General features: G+C 39.9%; 1 protein-coding gene across 1 annotated transcript in view; it reads right to left on the minus strand.

Moving 5' to 3' along the window:
- Positions 1 to 20,214, minus strand: part of ME3 (malic enzyme 3) — a 331,140-nt gene that overhangs the window by 246,314 nt on the left and 64,612 nt on the right. The gene's annotated exons all lie outside the window — the stretch shown is intronic.

Consider the following 20,214-nt stretch of genomic DNA (forward strand, 5'->3'; position numbering starts at 1 on the left):
TCATAGATTTATTCCCTGTGCTTTTGCTGCTAAAATCCCTGCCAACTTCATGTAGAAGTTCAAATGGAAACTCTGTTTCCATTTGAATGAATCTATTTAACAGTTCTTGAATTCTGGTGCAAACTCTTGCCCATCTTTGTCTCTAACATACTGTCTAATTATTTGTTGAGTTTGTTGTATCCATTTTTCAAATGTTAAATTGTTGACCCAGGCTGCATCCTTTCCCTTCCTCCTTGAAAAACTTCCCTTTTGCTAAGTGCTTTTCTTCACTGTGTCTCTTTTCACTACAAGTGCTTTTGGCTTGTCCTAGTGCTCCTAAGCTAGCACCAATTTTATCTAGTCCTCACTGAGGGTATTTTGGCCTGTGTTGGGTTTTCTACCACATATGCTGCTATAAGTGGATTAGTTGCCTGTGTGCAATTTTGAAATGTATTTTCTATCCAGAAATGTTGATTTCCCCAAAATAAAGTCATGTGAGTGTAACTCACTCTTAAATATATCTTATTCTGAGTGTGCCAGAAAGATTCCCATAGCTACCCTTGGCAAAAGTCAGGGATTTCAATGAAATCCCACCATGTTACTCCTAGCATTAGCATTACTCTTGATTTCCCACTAAGATTTGCCATGGCTGAATTCATCCAACCCATTCTGCTTTTGTCCTATCTAATCATGGGGTGGTCAGATAAGGCTTCTCTGACCCTCACCACACCATACGCTCCCATGGCATCCTATATTTCTCCTTCACAGCACTTCACTCGCTTGAAATTATTTGTTATTGTATGTATGATAATTTAAGGTGTCACCACTGCTAGACTCTAATTCCAGTGAGGATAGGGACTGTCCTTCTGAAGAAGGACAGTCCCTATCACTTATGAATAAATGAATTCTTCTCATTCATGACTGTATCCCCAGAGTCAAACAAATTGCCTGAGGCAAAGTAAATGCCCAACAAATACAAGGTAACTGATTGACTTAACTTTCATGTCACGAGATAGTGAAAAGAGCTGGTGGCTTTGGCCATCTCAAGAGCACAGTGTCATTCTGTAGATCATGTCTGTAAACTCTGCAGTGATCTTTCATCAGTGAAACTTGCTAAAATCCAATGACTTGGAGGAACAGGCACACAAAGGCTTTCGACAAGGAGGGTTTATAGACCTACCTACTGCAATCTTGTCACTCTCAGGCTTTTGGCTACTTGACTCAAATTCTCTTTTCAAAAGCATGCTGTCCTTGTCTTCTCCTCGTGTGTTTACAAGAGTGCCCATCATCTGCTGTAATTAGTTCCAAGGCTTTGGGGATTTTTTTGGAATTCCTCCAACCCAGCAGAAAACAAAGAGCAAATTTATACGCCTCTGCTTTGGTCAAAACTGTAAAGTAGAAAAACTCCATTGTTGATGCTGCCTTCCTGTGAGCCACCTCACTCAACTGGGGTGTCTCCCCACTTGGGTCATCCATCTTCTCCACGTCACCCTCAGGTGATCAGCTCCCTCCTTCTGAACCCCAGCTCTCTCCCCCACCTCAGCATCCCCTAGTTTAATGCCTCATCTGGAGCTCTCTATCCCAGAGGGCACCCACCCCGCTGAGCATTCCTGGCTGCTCAGCACTAAGGTGTTGCCCATCTCAAATGATGAGTTTGCATTTCAGTGAAGCCTCAGAGGGACACAACTGAACCTGAGTAACTAACTCCACTGATAGGAATGCCTGGGTTCCAGAACGAAGAAGGAGAGATATGGGGACGGTCAGAGCCCTAGAGCAGTCAGGATAGAAGAGGAGAAACACGGGCAGAAGTGTTAGAGCCTGACAGACTTGCAGAGCTGGTACCCTCAGGTATGAAATCCGGAGCAGATAACTTTTTAACACTCTCTTCTGTATGAAAAACTTATTTGCAGTAAGGAGCTTTAGATTAGCCCATTTTTATTCCTTATTCTTTAATAAACATTTTGTCTACATAGTTTCCTGACAGTTGACAATCATTCAAGCACACTTTGTGTTTGGTTGATGTCTCCCATCCCCGTGAGAGTACATATTCCCTCGCTGAAACATTAGATTCAGAATAAACAACGTTAGCACAGTGACTGAAAGGCAAAGACACGGAACTTGAGGCGCTTCAATTGTCACCCTGTGTAATCATTTGGAATGTTTATCTGTCTAACATTTAAAACAGGGAAACAAAGTGGCCAGAGCGATCATTTGAAAACTATGTTCTGATGAATGGGATGCAGGGGAGGATGGGTTTCTAGTCTTACAGTGTGTGCCGGAGGACCACGTGGCTTTCATAGGTATTATTAAAACTCAACTGTAACCAAGCAGCAATTGTTTAGAAATTCTTAGAGCAACAAAAAATATCGGAGGGAGGAGTATTTTATCACTGACAATGTTTGGAATTCTCTACGCTTGACAATAATGGAAAGCAGACCAATGGCTTATTCAGTTTTATCATAGTTTTAAAATTCTCTGTGGAGCTTGCACACACCCCTTGCTGGCATCCAGGGCAGGTCATTCCCACTATCACCCTGGGTGTTCACTACCAGTGGGTTCAGATCCACATTTTGCCATTTACTGTGCAATCTTGAGCAAATTTATACATTTTCTAAAAGTTCATTTCTATCATTATCTATCACTATCAAGTGCTTACAGTGTGCTGAGACCATGTTACGGGCTTTGCATGCCTCATTTAATCCTCACAGTACCCCATAGGCTGGGTGTTGTCATTATTTCTAGTTTGCAGATCAGGAAACCGGGACTCAGAAGATAAACAACTTAGATGTTCACTCGATGAGTAAGTTGCCAACTTGAGACTTGAATTTAGGACTGTGTGACTTTAAATCGTGGGCACTGGATCTTCCCTCTCTAAGCATCACTTCCCTCATCTGCGGATGGGGATAATCATATTACTGTATTACCAGGCCCCTGCCTTTCTCTCTCTGGCTTCATTTCCAGATCCTCCCCAGCTCCCACTGTGGGATCTGGCAAGACCACACTATGTATCATGCCCTCAACCCTACATCTCCACTCAGCCCTCTTCTTATGCACTCTTTAAGATTCAGCTCAGACATCATCCCCAGGAAGCATTTCTTGACTCCTTCCCTTGCCTGCACCCAAGCAGCCCCCTGCATTGGGTTCCCATAGTGCTCTGCACATAAACTCTGATGCAGCACCACCTCTCCCGATCTAAATGGTCTATTTTTGTGTTGATCTCCCCAGCCATCCCTATGCTTCTGAAGGGACTTTGTCTTCATTTTTATGCCATCAGCACCCAGCACTGTGCCTGGAATATAGAGGAAGCTCAAGAAAGATTTCAGAATGATTTAGAAACACTGGATCTCAGTTTTCCTGACCTGGCAGGATACAAGGAACCTTATCATCGGCTTGGCTTCCTCTACAATATGTTGCTACCCCTTTCCTGGAGACTCATTACTTCTCAAGACAGACAGACAGACAGACAGACAGACAGGTAGAACTGGGGGAAAGTGCTCTGTATATTAATCTTCACCTTGTCTCGTTGTATCCTACAGAATTTGCCTTTTTGTAGTATTGGCCATTCACCTGAAAGGCTTTTTCCAGACTTGCCTACCAATGCATTTGACCTATTCATGGGTGATGTTTTTCTGTTTTAGCAAACAGAAAACCATGAGGATTGAGGGTTCGAACTCAATGATCAACCAGCTACCCTCAAAATTTTAGTGCAATTCATGAACAATCATTGAAGAAGCTATCTGTGCATTAACACATTTATTAGCTTAGGTGGGTGTGAAGGTCACGGAGGTAATGTGTGTTGGTGAATGAGGGGAGAGGATTTCCTCCCCCCTATCTCAGAGTCTTTATTGGAGGCAGACTTTACCCAAGGAAGCCCCCTGGGCAAAGAGTCCCCAAGTTTCCATTTGTCCAGGTTTCAGTAGTCTGAGTTTTCACTAGTCTAGAGCAAGTTACTCTGAGCGTTGCCTGTGGACCTCAGCAGTTAGGAGCGCTTTGATTTGATATTCGTCTTTTTTTTTTTTAACCCACCCAGGATCAATGTCAACATTTTAGATGTTTTCATCTTGGATGCCAAATTGTAATACGACCAAACAAAGGCCTCTCCGAGTGGCTTTCGCCGCTCAAATTGTAGGCTAGGCCAAAATCAGTGCAGCAAGTGCTGGAAGGAGGCAAAGCTGGGCTTCCCGGGTTCCAACCTGCCCCTCTCCAGGGAACCGGAGGTTCAGGCGGATGAATATCTGGGTGTGATTGGCAGACTTTCCTCAGACCCATCTCCTTCTCCTTGTCTCAGCACCTTGTTTGCTTTGCTGTGTTTGCTGTTAGAGATCTGTGTGTTGAGCCAACATTCCAGCCTGTGGATGCTTGTATTTGCCCTGCTCTGTTTCACACTGAAGGACTATTTACATTCTAGTCTTCAGCACTTCTAGAAAACTGGAAAAGGTTATGAGCCCTGGGCCTCTAGGCTAGAGAAGCTGTTTTTTTCTGTGGTCAAGGAAATGCAGCAATTTCTAGGGTTGAGAGCTAATGAGAGCATCTCAGAGCTTCTGGATTCACGATGTTGTCGTATTCTGGAGGACAGCAAGGAATTCTGAGAAAGTGCCAATGTTTTGTTTTGTTTTTTCAAAATAACCATAAAAAATGGGCCATAACCAATCCAAAAGCAAAGAGCCCATCGGTGTTCTTGTAACTTCTGCCACCACACAAGCTAGAATCTTGGATCGGCTGCTTTCTTGTTGTGATTCCTGGGAAAGTTCTTGAAACTCAGTTTTTCAATCTCTAAGTGGGGCTAATAATACCTACTTTTTGGGTTGTTGTGACTAGCAAATAAACCAATAAAAGTAAAGCATGTAGCAGAGCACCTAGCACTTAGTAAATTCTTGATAAAGCAGTAATTATTGTTATTGGCTGTTTTTTTTTCTAATTTAAAATTCCTCTTTAGCACCAAAGTTATTTTCCTTTTTCTTTCTGATATTCTTCTGCTAGAGCAGTGCTCAGTTGGCTATTGAGAATACAAAAGCTTCTTTACTGTAATATATACTGATCTTATCATTTTGACTATACAGGAGCACTGTTAGATAAAAATCTTCCTGTAGCATATTGCTGGCAATCATCTTTATATTGGCATGAATGCAATAAATACAAACTCATACACAATATGAAGGTTAATAGTTTTTACATTCTGCTTTCTTCTTTTTTGTTTCAAAGGATTTGTGTCCTACCCAGAGGCCTGCAATGCATTTAGATGCAGCAATATTGACTCTGAAATTTATCATTCAGAGAGGACTCTGTAAACTTATTTCACCTAAGCCTCACTTTCTTCATCTGTGGAGATAATACAACTTTCTATCCATAAGGGTGTGGTGAAGATCTTATAAGATGAAGCTTACCTAAGGTCTAACATATAGTATGTACTTAGTGAGTGTAGCTCTACTAATGAAATTTTTGCTTTTATCCATTGATTCAATCATTTTTCCTTTTTCTCAGACTAAGACTAGTTTATTACCTTATAATTGTGCATGCATTTGACTAGTGATGCATGAAAGAAGTTCCTGAACCTTTCTAGGCCTTATGTACGTATTTGTTTATTTATTTATTATTAATAAGCTTAGGAATTGCCATATGAATCAGAGAAGCAGAGACAGAAAGTCTGCAAAGTGGGAGGAATGAAGCAGAGGAATAGGGAGAGTGACAGGGAGGTAGAGGGCTCAGTGGCTTGTGCTTCCAGTTCCTTCCAGAGGCTAGGTTACCTGTCTCATGTCTGACCTTGGAATCTGAGCTAGCTGCCTAAGCTAGCTGCCTAAGCTAGCTCAAGTTACTTTTTGTTACTTGCAACTAGACAGACCTAATATAGTTAAGCATCATTAAATGCTTAGTAACTAACCATTCATGGCAGGCTTGGTATCAAAAAGATCTTACATTAAAAAAATCAGAAAATCAGTATCGCTCATGAACATAGGTGAAAATATTTCTAACAAAATATTCCCAAATAGGACACAGCAATGTATAAAAATGGTAATACATTGTGACCAAATGGGGTTTATCTCAGAAGTGCAAGGATAGTTCAACTTCAAAAATCAGTCAATATAATTAACGTATTAAGAAAATAAAGGAGAAAAACTATGTGGCCAAGGTAACGAATGCCAAAAGACAGCTGACAAAATTCAGCACCCATTTATTTTTAAAATATTTAGCAAAATAGAAAGAGGAACTACCTGAATATAATAAAAGGCATCTATGAGAAAACCTACATTTAACGTAATTATTAATGATAAAATGCTGAGTGTTTTCTCCCTGCAATGAAAGACAAAGTAAGGCTGTCTTGTCTGCTCTTACCACCTCTATTCAGCATTGTTCAGAAGGTACTTGCCAGTGTCATAAGGCAAGAAAAAAATAAAAGTCATGAAGATTGGAAAGAACAAAGTAAACTATCTTTATTCAAAATAGAGTCACAGACATAGAAAACAAACTTATGGTTACCAAGGGGGATGATGACTGGGGGTAGTGGGGGGGAGAAGATAAATCAGGAGTTTGGGATTAATATTACACATTACTATATATAAAATAGATATAGCCTAATGTATAGCACAGGGAAATATATTCAATATCTTATAATAACTAATAATAGAAAAGAATATGAAAAAGAATAGATATATATATGTATAACTGACTCACTTTGCTGTATGTCTGAAACTAATACAACATGGTAAATTAACTATACTTCAATTAAAAAATCGTTGTAAAAAAACTGTCAATACAAGTTTGCCCACTCTCACTGCTATTATTCAACACAGTTTTGGAAGTTTTAGCCACAGCAATCAGAAAAACAAAAGAAATAAAAGGAATGCAAATTGGAAAGGAAGAAGTAAAATTGTCACTGTTTGCAGATGACATGATACTATACATAGATAATCCTAAACTACTAGAGCTAATCAGTGAATTTGGTAAAGTAGCAGGATACAAAATTAATGCACAGAAATCTCTTGCATTCCTATACACTAATGATGAAAAATCTGAAAGAGAAATTAAGGAAACACTCCCATTTACCATTGCAACAAAAAGAATAAAATACCTAGGAATAAACCTACCTAAGGAGACAAAAGACCTGTATGCAGAAAACTATAAGACACTGATGAAAGAAATTTAAAATGATAGAAACAGATGGAGAGAAATACCATGTTCTTGGATTGGAAGACTCAACAGTATGAAAATGACTGTACGGGCTTCCCTGGTGGCACAGTGGTTGAGAATCTGCCTGCCAATGCAGGGGACACGGGTTCGAGCCTTGGTCTGGGAAGATCCCACATGCCGCGGAGCGACTAGGCCCGTGAGCCACAATTGCTGAGCCTGCACGTCTGGAGCCTGTGCTCCGCAACAAGAGAGCCCGCGATAGTGAGAGGCCCGCGCACCGCGATGAAGAGTGGCCCCCGCTCGCCGCAACTAGAGAAAGCTCTCGCACAGAAATGAAGACCCAACACAGCCATAAATAAATAAATAAATACATACATAAGTAAATAAATAAAATTAAAAAAAAAAAAAAAGAAAATGACTGTACTACCCAAAGCAATCTACAGAGTCAATGCAATCCCTATCAAACTACCACTGGCATTTTTCACAGAACTAGAACAAAAAATTTCACAATTTGTATGGAAATACAAAAGACCCTGATTAGACAAAGCAATCTTGAGAAAGAAAAACAGAGCTGGAGGAATCAGGCTCCCTGACTTCAGACTATACTACAAAGCTACAGGAATCAAGACAGTATGGTACTGGCACAAAACAGAAATATAGATCAATAGAACAGAATAGAAAGCCCAGAGATAAACCCACGCATGTATGGTCACCTCATCTTTGATAAAGGAGGCAAGAATATACAATGGAGAAAAGACAGCCTCTTCGATAAGTGGTGCTGGGAAAACTGGACAGCTACATGTAAAAGAATGAAATTAGAACACTCCCTAACAGCATACACAAAAATAAACTCAAAATGGATCAAAGACCTAAATGTAAGGCCAGACAGTATAAAACTCTTGGAGGAAAACATAGGCAGAACACTCTATGACACAAATCACAGCAAGATCCTTTTTGACCCACTTCCTAGAAAAATGGAAATCAAAACAAAAATCAACAAATGGGACCTAATGAAACTTAAAAGCTTTTGCACAGCAAAGAAAACCATAAACAAGACGAAAACCCTCAGAATGGGAGAAAATATTTGCAAACGAAGTAACTGACAAAGGATTAATATCCAAAATTTACAAGCAGCTCATGCAGCTTAATATCAAAAAAACAAACAACCCAATCCAAAAATGGTCAGAAGACCTAAATAGACATTTCTCCAAAGAAGATATACAGATTGCCAACAAACACATGAAAGGATGCTCAACATCACTAATCATTAGGGAAATGTAAATCAAAACTACAATGAGGTATCACCTTACACCAGTCAGAATGGGCATCATCAAAAACTCTACAAACAATAAATGCTGGAGAGGGTGTGGAGAAAAGGGAACCCTCTTGCACTGTTGGTGGGAATGTAAATTGATACAGCCACTATGGAGAACAGTATAGAGGTTCCTGAAAAAATTAAAAATAGAACTACCATATGACCCAGCAATTCCATACTGGGCATATACACTGAGAAAATCGTAATTCAAAAAGACACATGCACCCCAATGTCCATTGCAGCACTATTTACAATAGCCAGGACATGGAAGCAACCTAAGTGTCCATTGAAAGATGAATGGATAAAGAAGATGTGGCACATATATACAACGGAATATTACTCTGCCATAAAAAGAAAAGAAATTGAGTTATTTGTAGTGAGGTGGATGGACCTAGAGTCTGTCATACAGAGTGAAGTCAGTCAGAAAGAGAAAAACAAATACTGTATGCTAACACATATATATATATGGAATGGAATCTAAAAAAAGAAAAGATGGTTCTGAAGAACCTAGGGGCAGGACAGGAATAAAGACGCAGACATAGAGAATGGACTTGAGGACACGGGGAGAGGAAAAGGTAAGCTGGGACGAAGTGAGAGAGTGGCACTGACATATATACACTACCAAATGTAAAATAGATAGCTAGTGGAAAGCAGCCGCACAGCACAGGGAGATTAGCTTTGTGCTTTGTGACCACCTAGAGGGGTGGGATAGGGAGGGTGGGAGGGAGACACAAGAGGGAGGGGATATGGGGATATATGTATATGTATAGCTGATTCACTTTGTTATACAACAGAAACTAACACACCATTGTAAAGCAATTATACTCCAGTAAAGATTTTAAAAAAAAAAATACCACCCAAAACACTGTCTTTATTCATTGACAACATGTTTACCTAGGAAGTCCTAAGCAATGCTGGATACAGGGATAACCTGTGACCATGTCAGGCAAAACGTGCTCTCAGAACTCACAGTCTTGTAGTAGATGGACAATTATGATAGAGTATAGTAGATGCTGCAAAGGAGGAAATACAACAGTGAAAGATCAAAAACCATGCAAAGGCATGAAGAAGAACCAGCTTTTAATACAGGTGAACAACAATTAAGATGCATGAAAGTCCTGAATATACTTTCATATCTTAAAAGAAAGAATGCTATGAATGCATGTGTATAGCGTTTAGGTTACCTTAGCTTCCTATTACTGAGCAACGAAGAGAATTGCAAAGATGTGGGATCAAATAAAAATGGCTGCTTTACTACTGTGACCCCTTCTATTGTGATTTTCCATGTAACACAATTCTTACCTCCACCCCTACCCCACCTACGTGATAAGTGATGTCAAAACTGGTGAAAACAAGCCACTGGACTCTGCATCCTAGAGGTTAATAGTTTGCACAGTAAGTTTTAGGAACTTATTTCTGCCCAAGGCCAGATCCTTTTTCATCTCCACTCCCAGCCACTGAAATTGCTCTTTCCATCACACTCTTCTTTTCCATGACTACCAGAGGGTGAAGCGTGGTGCAGAGCACTGGCTGGGCCAGAGGATACACCCCAACCAGCTCTCGAGGCTGAGAGTGGGTGTGAGACAGACCAATCCCCAAATGAAAGGTGAAGACCCAGCTGGCCACCGTCACAGTGCAGAGTACTGAAGGCAAGAAACAGCATCTCAGACTGGCAAGTGGCAAGGACGGGTACTCCACCAACAGAGGAGCTAACTTGGACAATTCTAGAAGAGAAAACTGCACACATCAGAACTCAGACTAATGAGCTGGTGAGCCCTGAGGAAACTCAGGAGGGAAAGAAAACCTGCCATCTAGCAGCCATCAGACTGCAGCCACTCCCTACGGTGAGCCCTGAGGAAACTCAGCATGTGAAAACACAAGATACTGGCCCCAGAGAGCTGAGATGCACGTCAAAGGAATGATTTCAGTGAGCGCAGACTCTTGCATCTTTCCCGTACATAGAAAAGCACTAAATTCCTTAGCTTGACATATCTGGTTTTCTTTAATTAACAGTAATCTTTTGATGTTCCCAACTACCTGCCCTTTGTTACAAAACTCCTATATATCCTAGCTCCCCGCTTGCCTCTTAGGAGCAGTTCTCTCAGGGTTACTTGAGATGCTGCCTCCCAGGCTTGAAGTCTTAAAAATTCCCTGCTGAATAAAACATAACTCTCAAAAAAAACCCAAAAAACTCAGACTAACTGGTATTGTACTGGGTTTCATTAGTTCCTGAGTGATGAAGTGGTGGAAGTATCTTTTAAAACCCAACGTGTAGCATCTTAAGTTGTATATTTAAGGATTTCTAAGTGAGCTGTTTAGTAAAATGCATCTAGTTCTAAAAAAAGAAAGAAAAGAAAACACAAAGACTAAGGAAACTGCAAAAACCTACTAGAACTAATAAGTGAATTTAGCAAGGCCACAGAGTCGATATACAAAAATTAATTGTATTTCTATATATTAGCAACAAACAGTTGGAAGATAAAATTCAAACATATGTTTTGCAATGTGCATTAACAATAGTATCAAAAAATACAAAATACTTTGAAACAAATGGAAATTTATGGGAATTTAATGGAAACTGTGCAATAGTGATACACTGAAAACACAAAATATTGCAGAAAATCTGCATTTTACTGAACTGCTCACTTAGAAATCTTTAAATACACAATGCAAGATGGTAATCAAAAGAAAACCCAAATAATAGAAAGGACGTACCACGTTCATGCATTTGAATGAAGTTTGAAAAATATTGATCGAAATCCATCTTCTTACAGATGAAGACAGTAAAATATAAAGCTTTTAAAGGATTTGTCCAAGTCACCCAACTAAGTAAGAACAGAACTAGAAACTTCAGAGTGGAGTTTGGATATTCCTTGTGAGAAAGCAGGAACACAGGAAAGCATTGCAGAGTGATACTGAGGCCCAGCTAGGTTCAGAGGCTGTGGATCTATCATAGCACCAACCGGCATGGTCAAGGGCTTCTCTCCAGTAGCACTTCGAGAGCTAGGTGGAGAGCCAAGAAGGTGAAACACAGGAGCAAGCTGAAGCTTGGGGTTTATGAAGATGCGGACAGCAAAATGATAAGCCTTTTGGGATGCGGAGGGGACAAAAAGAGCGCTGCTAGTGATTCACTCTGGGGGTTCAGGTCTGATCTAAACAAGAGCGAAGCCTTGAGGAGCCGTCACAGGACTTGAGCTCCTGATGGGGCTGAAGAGAAACCGTGGGAAAGGAAAAGGATGGGAAAACTAGAGGGATCAACTGTTGTGGTCAGAGCTTGGTCTCTCTTCGGAGAACCCATTATTATACCCACTGTACTTTTTTTTTTTTTCACTTTAAAAAATACTTTATTTTTTAGAGCAGTTTTAAATTACTAGCAAAACTGAGGGGAAGATGCAGATATTGCCTATACGTCCCCTCCCCCATACCTCCAGCCACTCTATCAACATCTCCCACCAGAGGGGTACATTCGTTACAATCAATGAACCTACACTGACACATGATTATCACCCAGAGTCCATAGTTGACATTAGGGTTCACTCTTAATGTTGCACATTTTATGATACCCACTGTACTTTCTAAAGCAAGATTTTTGATGAGAGTTAAAATTTTTAAGGATTTTGGGCATAACCCTATCATCTGCCTGAGAAACATAATAATAACAATCCTTTGCTTAATCATTCTAGTTAGCAGTTATTTTTGCAACATATGTTGCAAAAGTGGAACCAACTTGGAAGTGCAATGGGTTAAAAAGTGTAATGTGGTTAAAAGCACAGCGTCTGAAATTACGGATTTGTATCCTTGAGCAAGTAATAACACCTCTTTGCTTCTTGTTCTCTTACTTGTAAAATGGGGATAATGATAGTACTTGCCTCACGAGGGTGCTGTGAAGTTCAGATGAGTTAAAACCATTCATAAGACATGCTTTGCCATGTGTTTGATTTAGATACTAAAGCCTTTTTATTGGTTCAATATCTCAGCAATTCATGGGGGAGACAGTGAGGGAGATCACAGAATCTGTAGAATTGAAATGTCTTCCTAGAACAAGGCAATCAGATCTCAGTAGTGAAGCAAGACTCTTAAAAACATGCTTGGGCTTCCCTGGTGGCGCAGTAGTTGAGAGTCTGCCTGCCAGTGCAGGGGACACGGGTTCGAGCCCTGGTCTGGGAGGATCCCACATGCCGCGGAGCGACTAGGCCCGTGAGCCACAACTACTGAGCCTGCGCGTCTGGAGCCTGTGCTCCACAACAAGAGAGGCCGCGATAGTGAGAGGCCCGCGCACCACGATGAAGAGTGGCCCCTGCTTGCCGCAACTAGAGAAAGCCCTCGCACAGAAACAAAGACCCAACACAGCCAAAAATTAATTAATTAATGTAAAAAAAAACAAAAAAAACAATGCAGCCCAAAATAAATAAATACATTTATTAAAAAAACAAAACAAAACATGCTTGGGCATCGACGGATGAGTGAATAAAGATGTGGTCTATATATACCAGGGGATATTATTCAGCCATGAGAAAGAAGGAAATCCTGTCATTTACAACAACATGGGTGAAACTGGAGGACATCATACTAAGTGAAATAAGCAGACAGAGAAAGACAAATATTGTGTGATCTCACTTATATATGGAATCTTTAAAAAAAAAAGATCAAATAGAGAAACAGAGTATAGAATCGTTGCTGCCAGGGGTGGGGTAAGGGGGTAGCGGAAAATGGGGAGATGTTGGTCAAAGAGTACAAAGTTACAGTTATGTCAGATGAATAAGTCTAGAAATCTAAGGTACAGCATGATAACTATAGTTAATAACACTGTGTTGGATACTGGAAATATGCTTAGAGTAGATATTAGGTGCTTTCACCACACACAGAAAAACAGTAACTATGTGAGGAGTGTATGTGTATGTATATAAGTATACATACATACACAGACACATATATACATGTTAATTAGCTTGATTGTAGTAATTACCTTACTATATATGTATATCAAGTCATCATGTTATATATCTATCTTAAATATATACAATTTTTATTTTAAATAAAATACTTGGGCATTTTTTTCCTTCAGACTTCCACGTCAAGGTTGAAGTTGCTTGATAACAGATGTGGTTAACTCCCCATGCTTCCCGTAACCTCCACGTCTTTTCTCATAGACAAGATTAACTAGAATTTGGCTAACATGTATGAGGCTTGGGAATCCAGGATTCCTCAATGTATAAAAAACTCTTAGATCAGTGCTCGGCAAATGGTTAGTTCTTAATATACGTCTGCTATTATTACTACATGACTTATAAATAAGCCCTTGCCTGCAATGAGAGGTTGTTCATACAACGAGGAAAGAAAGCTATTTTGGTTATTTATTCAGCATAATTTATTCTTGAATACTATTGCATACTGAAGGTAGAGATGAAAATTACAGTGTTTGCCTTCAAGGTGTTTTCCTTTAGTTGGGCAACAGACACATAAGGTGGCAAGAATAGATTCGTGTATTACATGCAACGATGGATACATTTCTTCCATGTTTTCAGAAAAGATGGGAGGGAGAAAGAGACCAAGAGAGTGAGGGGTGGGAAACTGAAGAGAAAATTGGAAGAAGACTCCACACTGCTCCTCACTCACAGTGAGGATAAAGGAACCCAGAAAGGGAAATCCCAGGGTTGAGAACACACATTTTTAGGCAGTGCATTCTTTTCCTTGGGATAGCTCCATGGCAGAAATAAATTGGATGTATGCATTAAATCTATTTCTCTTGTACTCTGGGTAGTAATGTATGGAGACTTGGGTTGTCTTTAACTTAACTGACTTTAAGGACCTTTGCTCAGAGAGGATTCATCAATCAAGGTAGCCATGTGCCATCCACTGTGGGAGCCCACCCACCCCTGGGCCTGAAACGTGAACATGGCATCAGTTGACAAAGGCATCAGTCCACTGGCCGTGGAGGATGTTTTCCAAACAATACCTGGGGGTTTGGTCAAGATCATGGGGTGGATAACCTAGTGGGTCTCAGCATTTTACTACACACCTTGGGAAGTGGTACAGGGCAGGGCAGCATTCTCAGTTGAGGTATTATGACGTAGAAGTGGATTGTGGTCTGTGGAAATCATCACAAGTCATCTATTAGAAATAATAAGTAGGTAAATAATGTTTGCTAGTTATTTTCTTTAAAAATACATTACAGTGGATGTAAGTGTCTCCTTATAATAACATCAGTGTCACACATTGTTTACTAATATGCTTTCTTCAGTCAAAAGAGACGGGTTGTCAGGACTTCCCTGACAGCCCAGTGGTTAAGACTCTGTGCTTCCAACGCAGGGAGCTTGGGTTCGATCCTCGGTTGGGGAAATAAGATCCCGCGTGCTGCGAGGCGTGGCCAAAAAGAAAAAAGAAAAAGAGAGGGGTCGTGTCATAGATAGCAGGCAAGAAATGTGTAGCTCATGGGAGCGTGTCACACACTGAATATCATTCATCATCGTTTGAATAAATAGTGGGTAAGTCATTTGACCTATGTGATCCTCCAATTTTTGGTTTGTTTGTAAAAAAGAGACATCTCATAGAATAACCTGAAAAGTAACAGTATGTGACTAAATTTAGCACAATACCTGGTAAGCCATGTAGGGAACTTCTCAGACCCCAGAGTTAGTATAAAGATTATTTTAAAGTGAAAACATTTGAGCTAAAAAGACGCAGAAAGAAATCTTATTTGAATGCCTCATATCTAACTACAGCAGAGCCTCCCAAAAATACAGCTGCAATTAACCCCCTGTAAATAAACCTTGTCTTTTCTCCTGTTAATTTGCCTATGGTCAGTTAATTTGCAGGCCCCAATCACTGGACCCAAGTTGGAAGAGGAAAAGTCTGTCCTCCCCGACAGACATTTAGTTTTCTTCCTTCTGGAATTATCACTGAAAGTGGTGAATAAGATGATGAAAATTCACAGCAAAACCTTTAAAGGGAAGAAATAATTGTGAATACTTAAAACTTAGTATAACCCGAATGTCTTCAAAAGTCCCACCAAGCTGAGAGAATGAATAAATTCTCACTAGTACCCAAGTTTTGCAAGCTCACAGCCCCACCTGCAGGATCTCAACTCTTTCTCAAAGATCCCTCTTATTTGGTGGAGTCCCTAGATCTCACCAGAACTTAAGAACAAGTCCAAAATTGCCCTACTGTGTTAACCTCCTTGCTGATGTCCATTGCTCCAAGACACCTGAATGTCTCCACCACTGCCAATGCCTTCCCTGACTATCCTGCTTCCCTCCTCAAATCCCCAAACCCTGGCGTGTTGATGCTTCACTGTGCCAGAATCATGCATGTTGGGTTGTGCAGAAATGTAAAGAAAGGTAGGTCTTCACATCAGTCCCTTGCCACACCCTGCCCACCCTATGGATGACACGAAAGCCAGTAGGACATGCAAGCAGCTTCTGCTGAGGCCAGATGGAACAACAGACCCTGGGCTAACCCCTCTCCTGTGCTGCCATTATCCTGCTACCAATCCATCCATCCGTCCTCATGTCCACTCCAAATCACATCCTGATCTTCAGCCACTCAAATGGAGAACTTCCTACTCTTCCATTTTTCTGTGTTCCTTGAGCCCTTGTGAATCCTTTGCAACTCAAAATGTCCTTAATATTGAACATAAGTATCACGCATCTTACTAAATGCTTTACATATATTATCTCTTATAATTTTTTAACACTTTGAGGTCAGCACTAGCCTTAATCTCATTGGACAGATGAGGAAACTGACACATAGCTATTAAGCAGTTTGCTCAAAGTCACACTGGTGATTATTGACAGAGCTAGGATTTAAGCCTGGATTTCATGTCAATCTCTCTAAATCTAGAACGCTTAATCTCTATATAACACTGCACCTCTAAGGGAAAAAAAGCTGCTCTATTATAGGATAACTACTTTCTTTTTTTTTTACTCTTTACTCTCCCCCAAACAATGAGCACATTTAATTTTATCCAGTCCTATTCATTTCAATAGATGTTTATTAAGCACTTCTTGGGATCAGATTCTCTGCTGGCCACTCCTTACAAGGAAGGACCTGTTTCTTAGGCTTCTGTGTAGCATCAGTTCCCATCAGTGCTTGGATCTGTAGTGTCTTTGACGCATGACAAAATGGCTAAGCACACACAATGCCAAACAAAATTCCTAGACAAAGAAGGATATCAAAGAGAAGTGCAGGTAATAAGTAAATTAGCAAATCACAATTTCTCCCAGACATTCCTTCCCTCCCAGTCACCACAGATGTCCTCCTTGTTAATAATGATTAATCCTGCTTCGGTGGGAGGGAGAAACATGCTTCTCGTATGTGAATATTTTTCCCTCTAAATTCAACACGGTGTTGGATTCCAAACTGGCTGTTTAAACTCCTGCAAGCACCAACACCACAGTCAATCCTCAAGGTGATTCACTGCCTTTAATCCAGAACTTGAATTGATTAATGCATGAATACTTGTGGGAACGTGCCTGACACCCTAGAGCAAAGCAGCTTACTCTGCCCGGAAAGAAGACCTTGCGGACTGCCCTCGTGGCTCTAAAGGCTCCTACAGGTTCATAGGCCTCACGGGCTCCCAAAGGAATGATGATACTTATTCTTCTGAGGACTAACAACCAATCCAAAGACAAGACCAGCAGCCTCAGTTCCCTGAAATACTCAACAAACACTCTTCTTGATCAATTGCATGGGTTTACGTATATACAGTAATATCACTTCCTTTTTTGTTCTCTTCTTTATCTTCTGATGTGGATGCTTATAAGCAAAGAGATAGATAAATTAGGGCTTGAAGAAGCTAGGGTTAACTTGTCTTTTTTTTACACTGCATCATTTTCCTGTTCAGTTGCGATATATCATTTTTTTTTTTAAAGGGAAAAATCAAACAAAAGTTTAATAACATGTATACATGGGAGAAACCCAGGAAAACTGAGTAACCCACCCAAATGGCTGAAACCCTCACCTGAAATATCATCTTCAGCTAAAGACGAAAGAGGATGTTAGGGAGGAAGGCAATTTACATGGAAATGGAAAAGCAAATGTCTGGTAAACAAATGTTTGCTGGGCCTTGCAAATCAATACAATACCCATAGAGCAAAGTTTGTTAAAATTCCTCTATGGGTATCATATTGTTTTGACTAATACGTTTTAAATGGAGTAAACAAAATCCTTAGATTTCTCAGAGAGCTGAGGCTGCCACAGGACATTTGCACAGACTATTATTTCTGTGTGGAATGCTCTTTAATTGTTCTTCATTTAGCTCCTGTTAACTTCAGATCTCAGTGAAGTAGTACTTCCCAGAGAAGCCTCACCTGACCTATCTTACTAGTCAGATCACCTCATTATTTACTCCTAATGATGCAAGTCCACCTTCTACCATTTATCACAATTCTAATTTTACGTGTATTTGTGTAACCACTTGATTAATATCTGTCCCTCCCACAGGTAAAAGGACTACATCTAATTTTGCTCACCACTTCTCATCAGTGTTTTGCACAATGCCTGACACAGAACAGAGGCTCAATAAATATCTTTGGAATATATGAATAAATGAATGAAACTCTATTTTTAAAGCACTCCATTTCACCTAATCCATTTCACCATAGCAATAAATATGTAAAACAGAAAGAGCACAAAATCTGGAATCAGGCACGCCATTTTATGTCTGTAATACACTTATTAGTAATACTGTGACCTGGGCCATACTAACAATTCTGAGCTTCTGGGTCCTGGAGTATCACCTGCCTATAGGATTTTGGTGAATGTAAAATAGCACGATAGATGAGAAGAGGTACTGGGTAGACTCTAGTACTGTATACAAATGTTAAACTACTGTTCTGAATGCTACATATACAGAAGTTCACAGAATACTTGCTACCCTCAAGGAAGATGTGTTTTCCTTGAGCTTTCAAAACACACGCATACAAACACACACACATACACTGATTACAGAGACTGTCAAACACACACACACGCATACAAGCACACACACGTACACTGATTACAGAGACTGTCAAACACACACATACACACACAATGGTTACAATGATTACAGAATAGTATAAGACAGTCTGGCATAAATGTGAGTGCTACAATTCTCTGGGAATATTTGAATGCTTCTAGAAGCAATGTGGCAGAGAGGAAAGTATGGTGAGTTTGAATTCTAATCCTCATTTCCCATTTAGAGGATTGACATTATAATTCCAACTCTGCTACTGACCAGCTGTATAGCCTTAAATAAGTTATTTAACCCCTTTAACTTTCAGTTTCTACATTGAAAATGGGGGTAATCTTATGCCTCTATAAGGCTGCTGCAAGAATTTGTGAAGGCTGTAAATTCCTATATTAAAAAAAGAAGAGGGCTTCCCTGGTGGCGCAGTGGTTGAGAGTATGCCTGCTAATGCAGGGGACACGGGTTCGAGCCCTGGTCTGGGAAGATCCCACATGCCACGGAGCAGCTGGGCCCGTGAGCCACAATTGCTGAGCCTGCGCGTCTGGAGCCTGTGCCCCGCAACGGGAGGGGCCGCGATAGAGAAAGGCCCGCGCACCGTGATGAAGAGCGGTCCCCGCACCGCGATGAAGAGTGGCCCCCGCTTGCCGCAACTGGAGAAAGCCCTCGCACGAACCGAAGACCCAACACAGCCAAAAATAAATAAATAAATAAATAAATAAATAAATAAATAAATAAATAAATAAGAAAGACCTCAAGTCAATAGCCTAAACTCTACCTTAAGAAACTAGAAAAAGAAGAACAAATTATACCTAAAACAAGGGAATAATAAATATCAGAGTGGAAACAAATTAAATAGAGAGTAGAAAACTAATAGAAAATCAACAAAACCAAACAATGTTTGTTTGGAATGATTAATAAAATTGATAAGGCTTTCGCTAGATTGACTAAGGAGGGAGAGAAGGAGAGAGAGAGAGAGAGAGAATCCAAATCAATAAAGTAGTAATGAAAGAGGGACTATCACTACCAACCTTACGGAAAGAGAAAGGATAATAAGGCAATATTATGAGCAAAACATTTTGTATGCCAACAAATTAGATAACCTTTGATAAAATGAACAAACTCCCAGAAAGCCACAAACTACTGACTCAAAAACAAAAAAATATCTTAATAGACCTATATCAAATAAAGAGGTTGATATAGTAATCAAAGAAAAGTCCAAACAGAATAGATTCATTTGTGCCAAAACTTCTTTAAAGAAGAATTAATACAAATCCTTCACAAACTCTTACAAAAAAATAGGAGACACTTGACTTATTCTATGATATCAAAACCAAAGGTATCACAAGAAAAGAAAATTACCAACCAATATCCCTTACGAATATAGATGCAAGAATCCTTAACAAAATATTAGCAAACTGAATCCAGAGATATATAAAGGACATCATAAACCATGACCAACTGGTATTTATCCCAAAAATCCAAGTTTGGTTCAACATACAAAAATTGAACAATGTCATGCATCATATTAATAGAATAAAGACCAAACACCATGTGTGCATTTCATCGATGCAGAAAGAGCACTTGTGAAAACCCAACATCCTTTCATGAAAAAATATTCAACAAACTGAAAATAGAAGGGAACTTCCTCAGCCTGATGATGGACATCTTATGAAAATCCCACAGCTACCATCAGACTTAATAATGAAAGACTGAAATCTTTCTCTCTAAGAACAAGAACAAGACAAGGATGTCCAATCTTGCCACTTTCATTCAATGTTGCACTAGAAGTTCTAGCCATGATAATTAAGCAAGGAAAACAAATAAAGGGCATCCAGATTAGAAAGGA

The sequence above is a fragment of the Balaenoptera acutorostrata genome, chromosome 9 (genome assembly GCF_949987535.1).
Source record: "Balaenoptera acutorostrata chromosome 9, mBalAcu1.1, whole genome shotgun sequence".
Taxonomy (NCBI): domain Eukaryota; kingdom Metazoa; phylum Chordata; class Mammalia; order Artiodactyla; family Balaenopteridae; genus Balaenoptera; species Balaenoptera acutorostrata.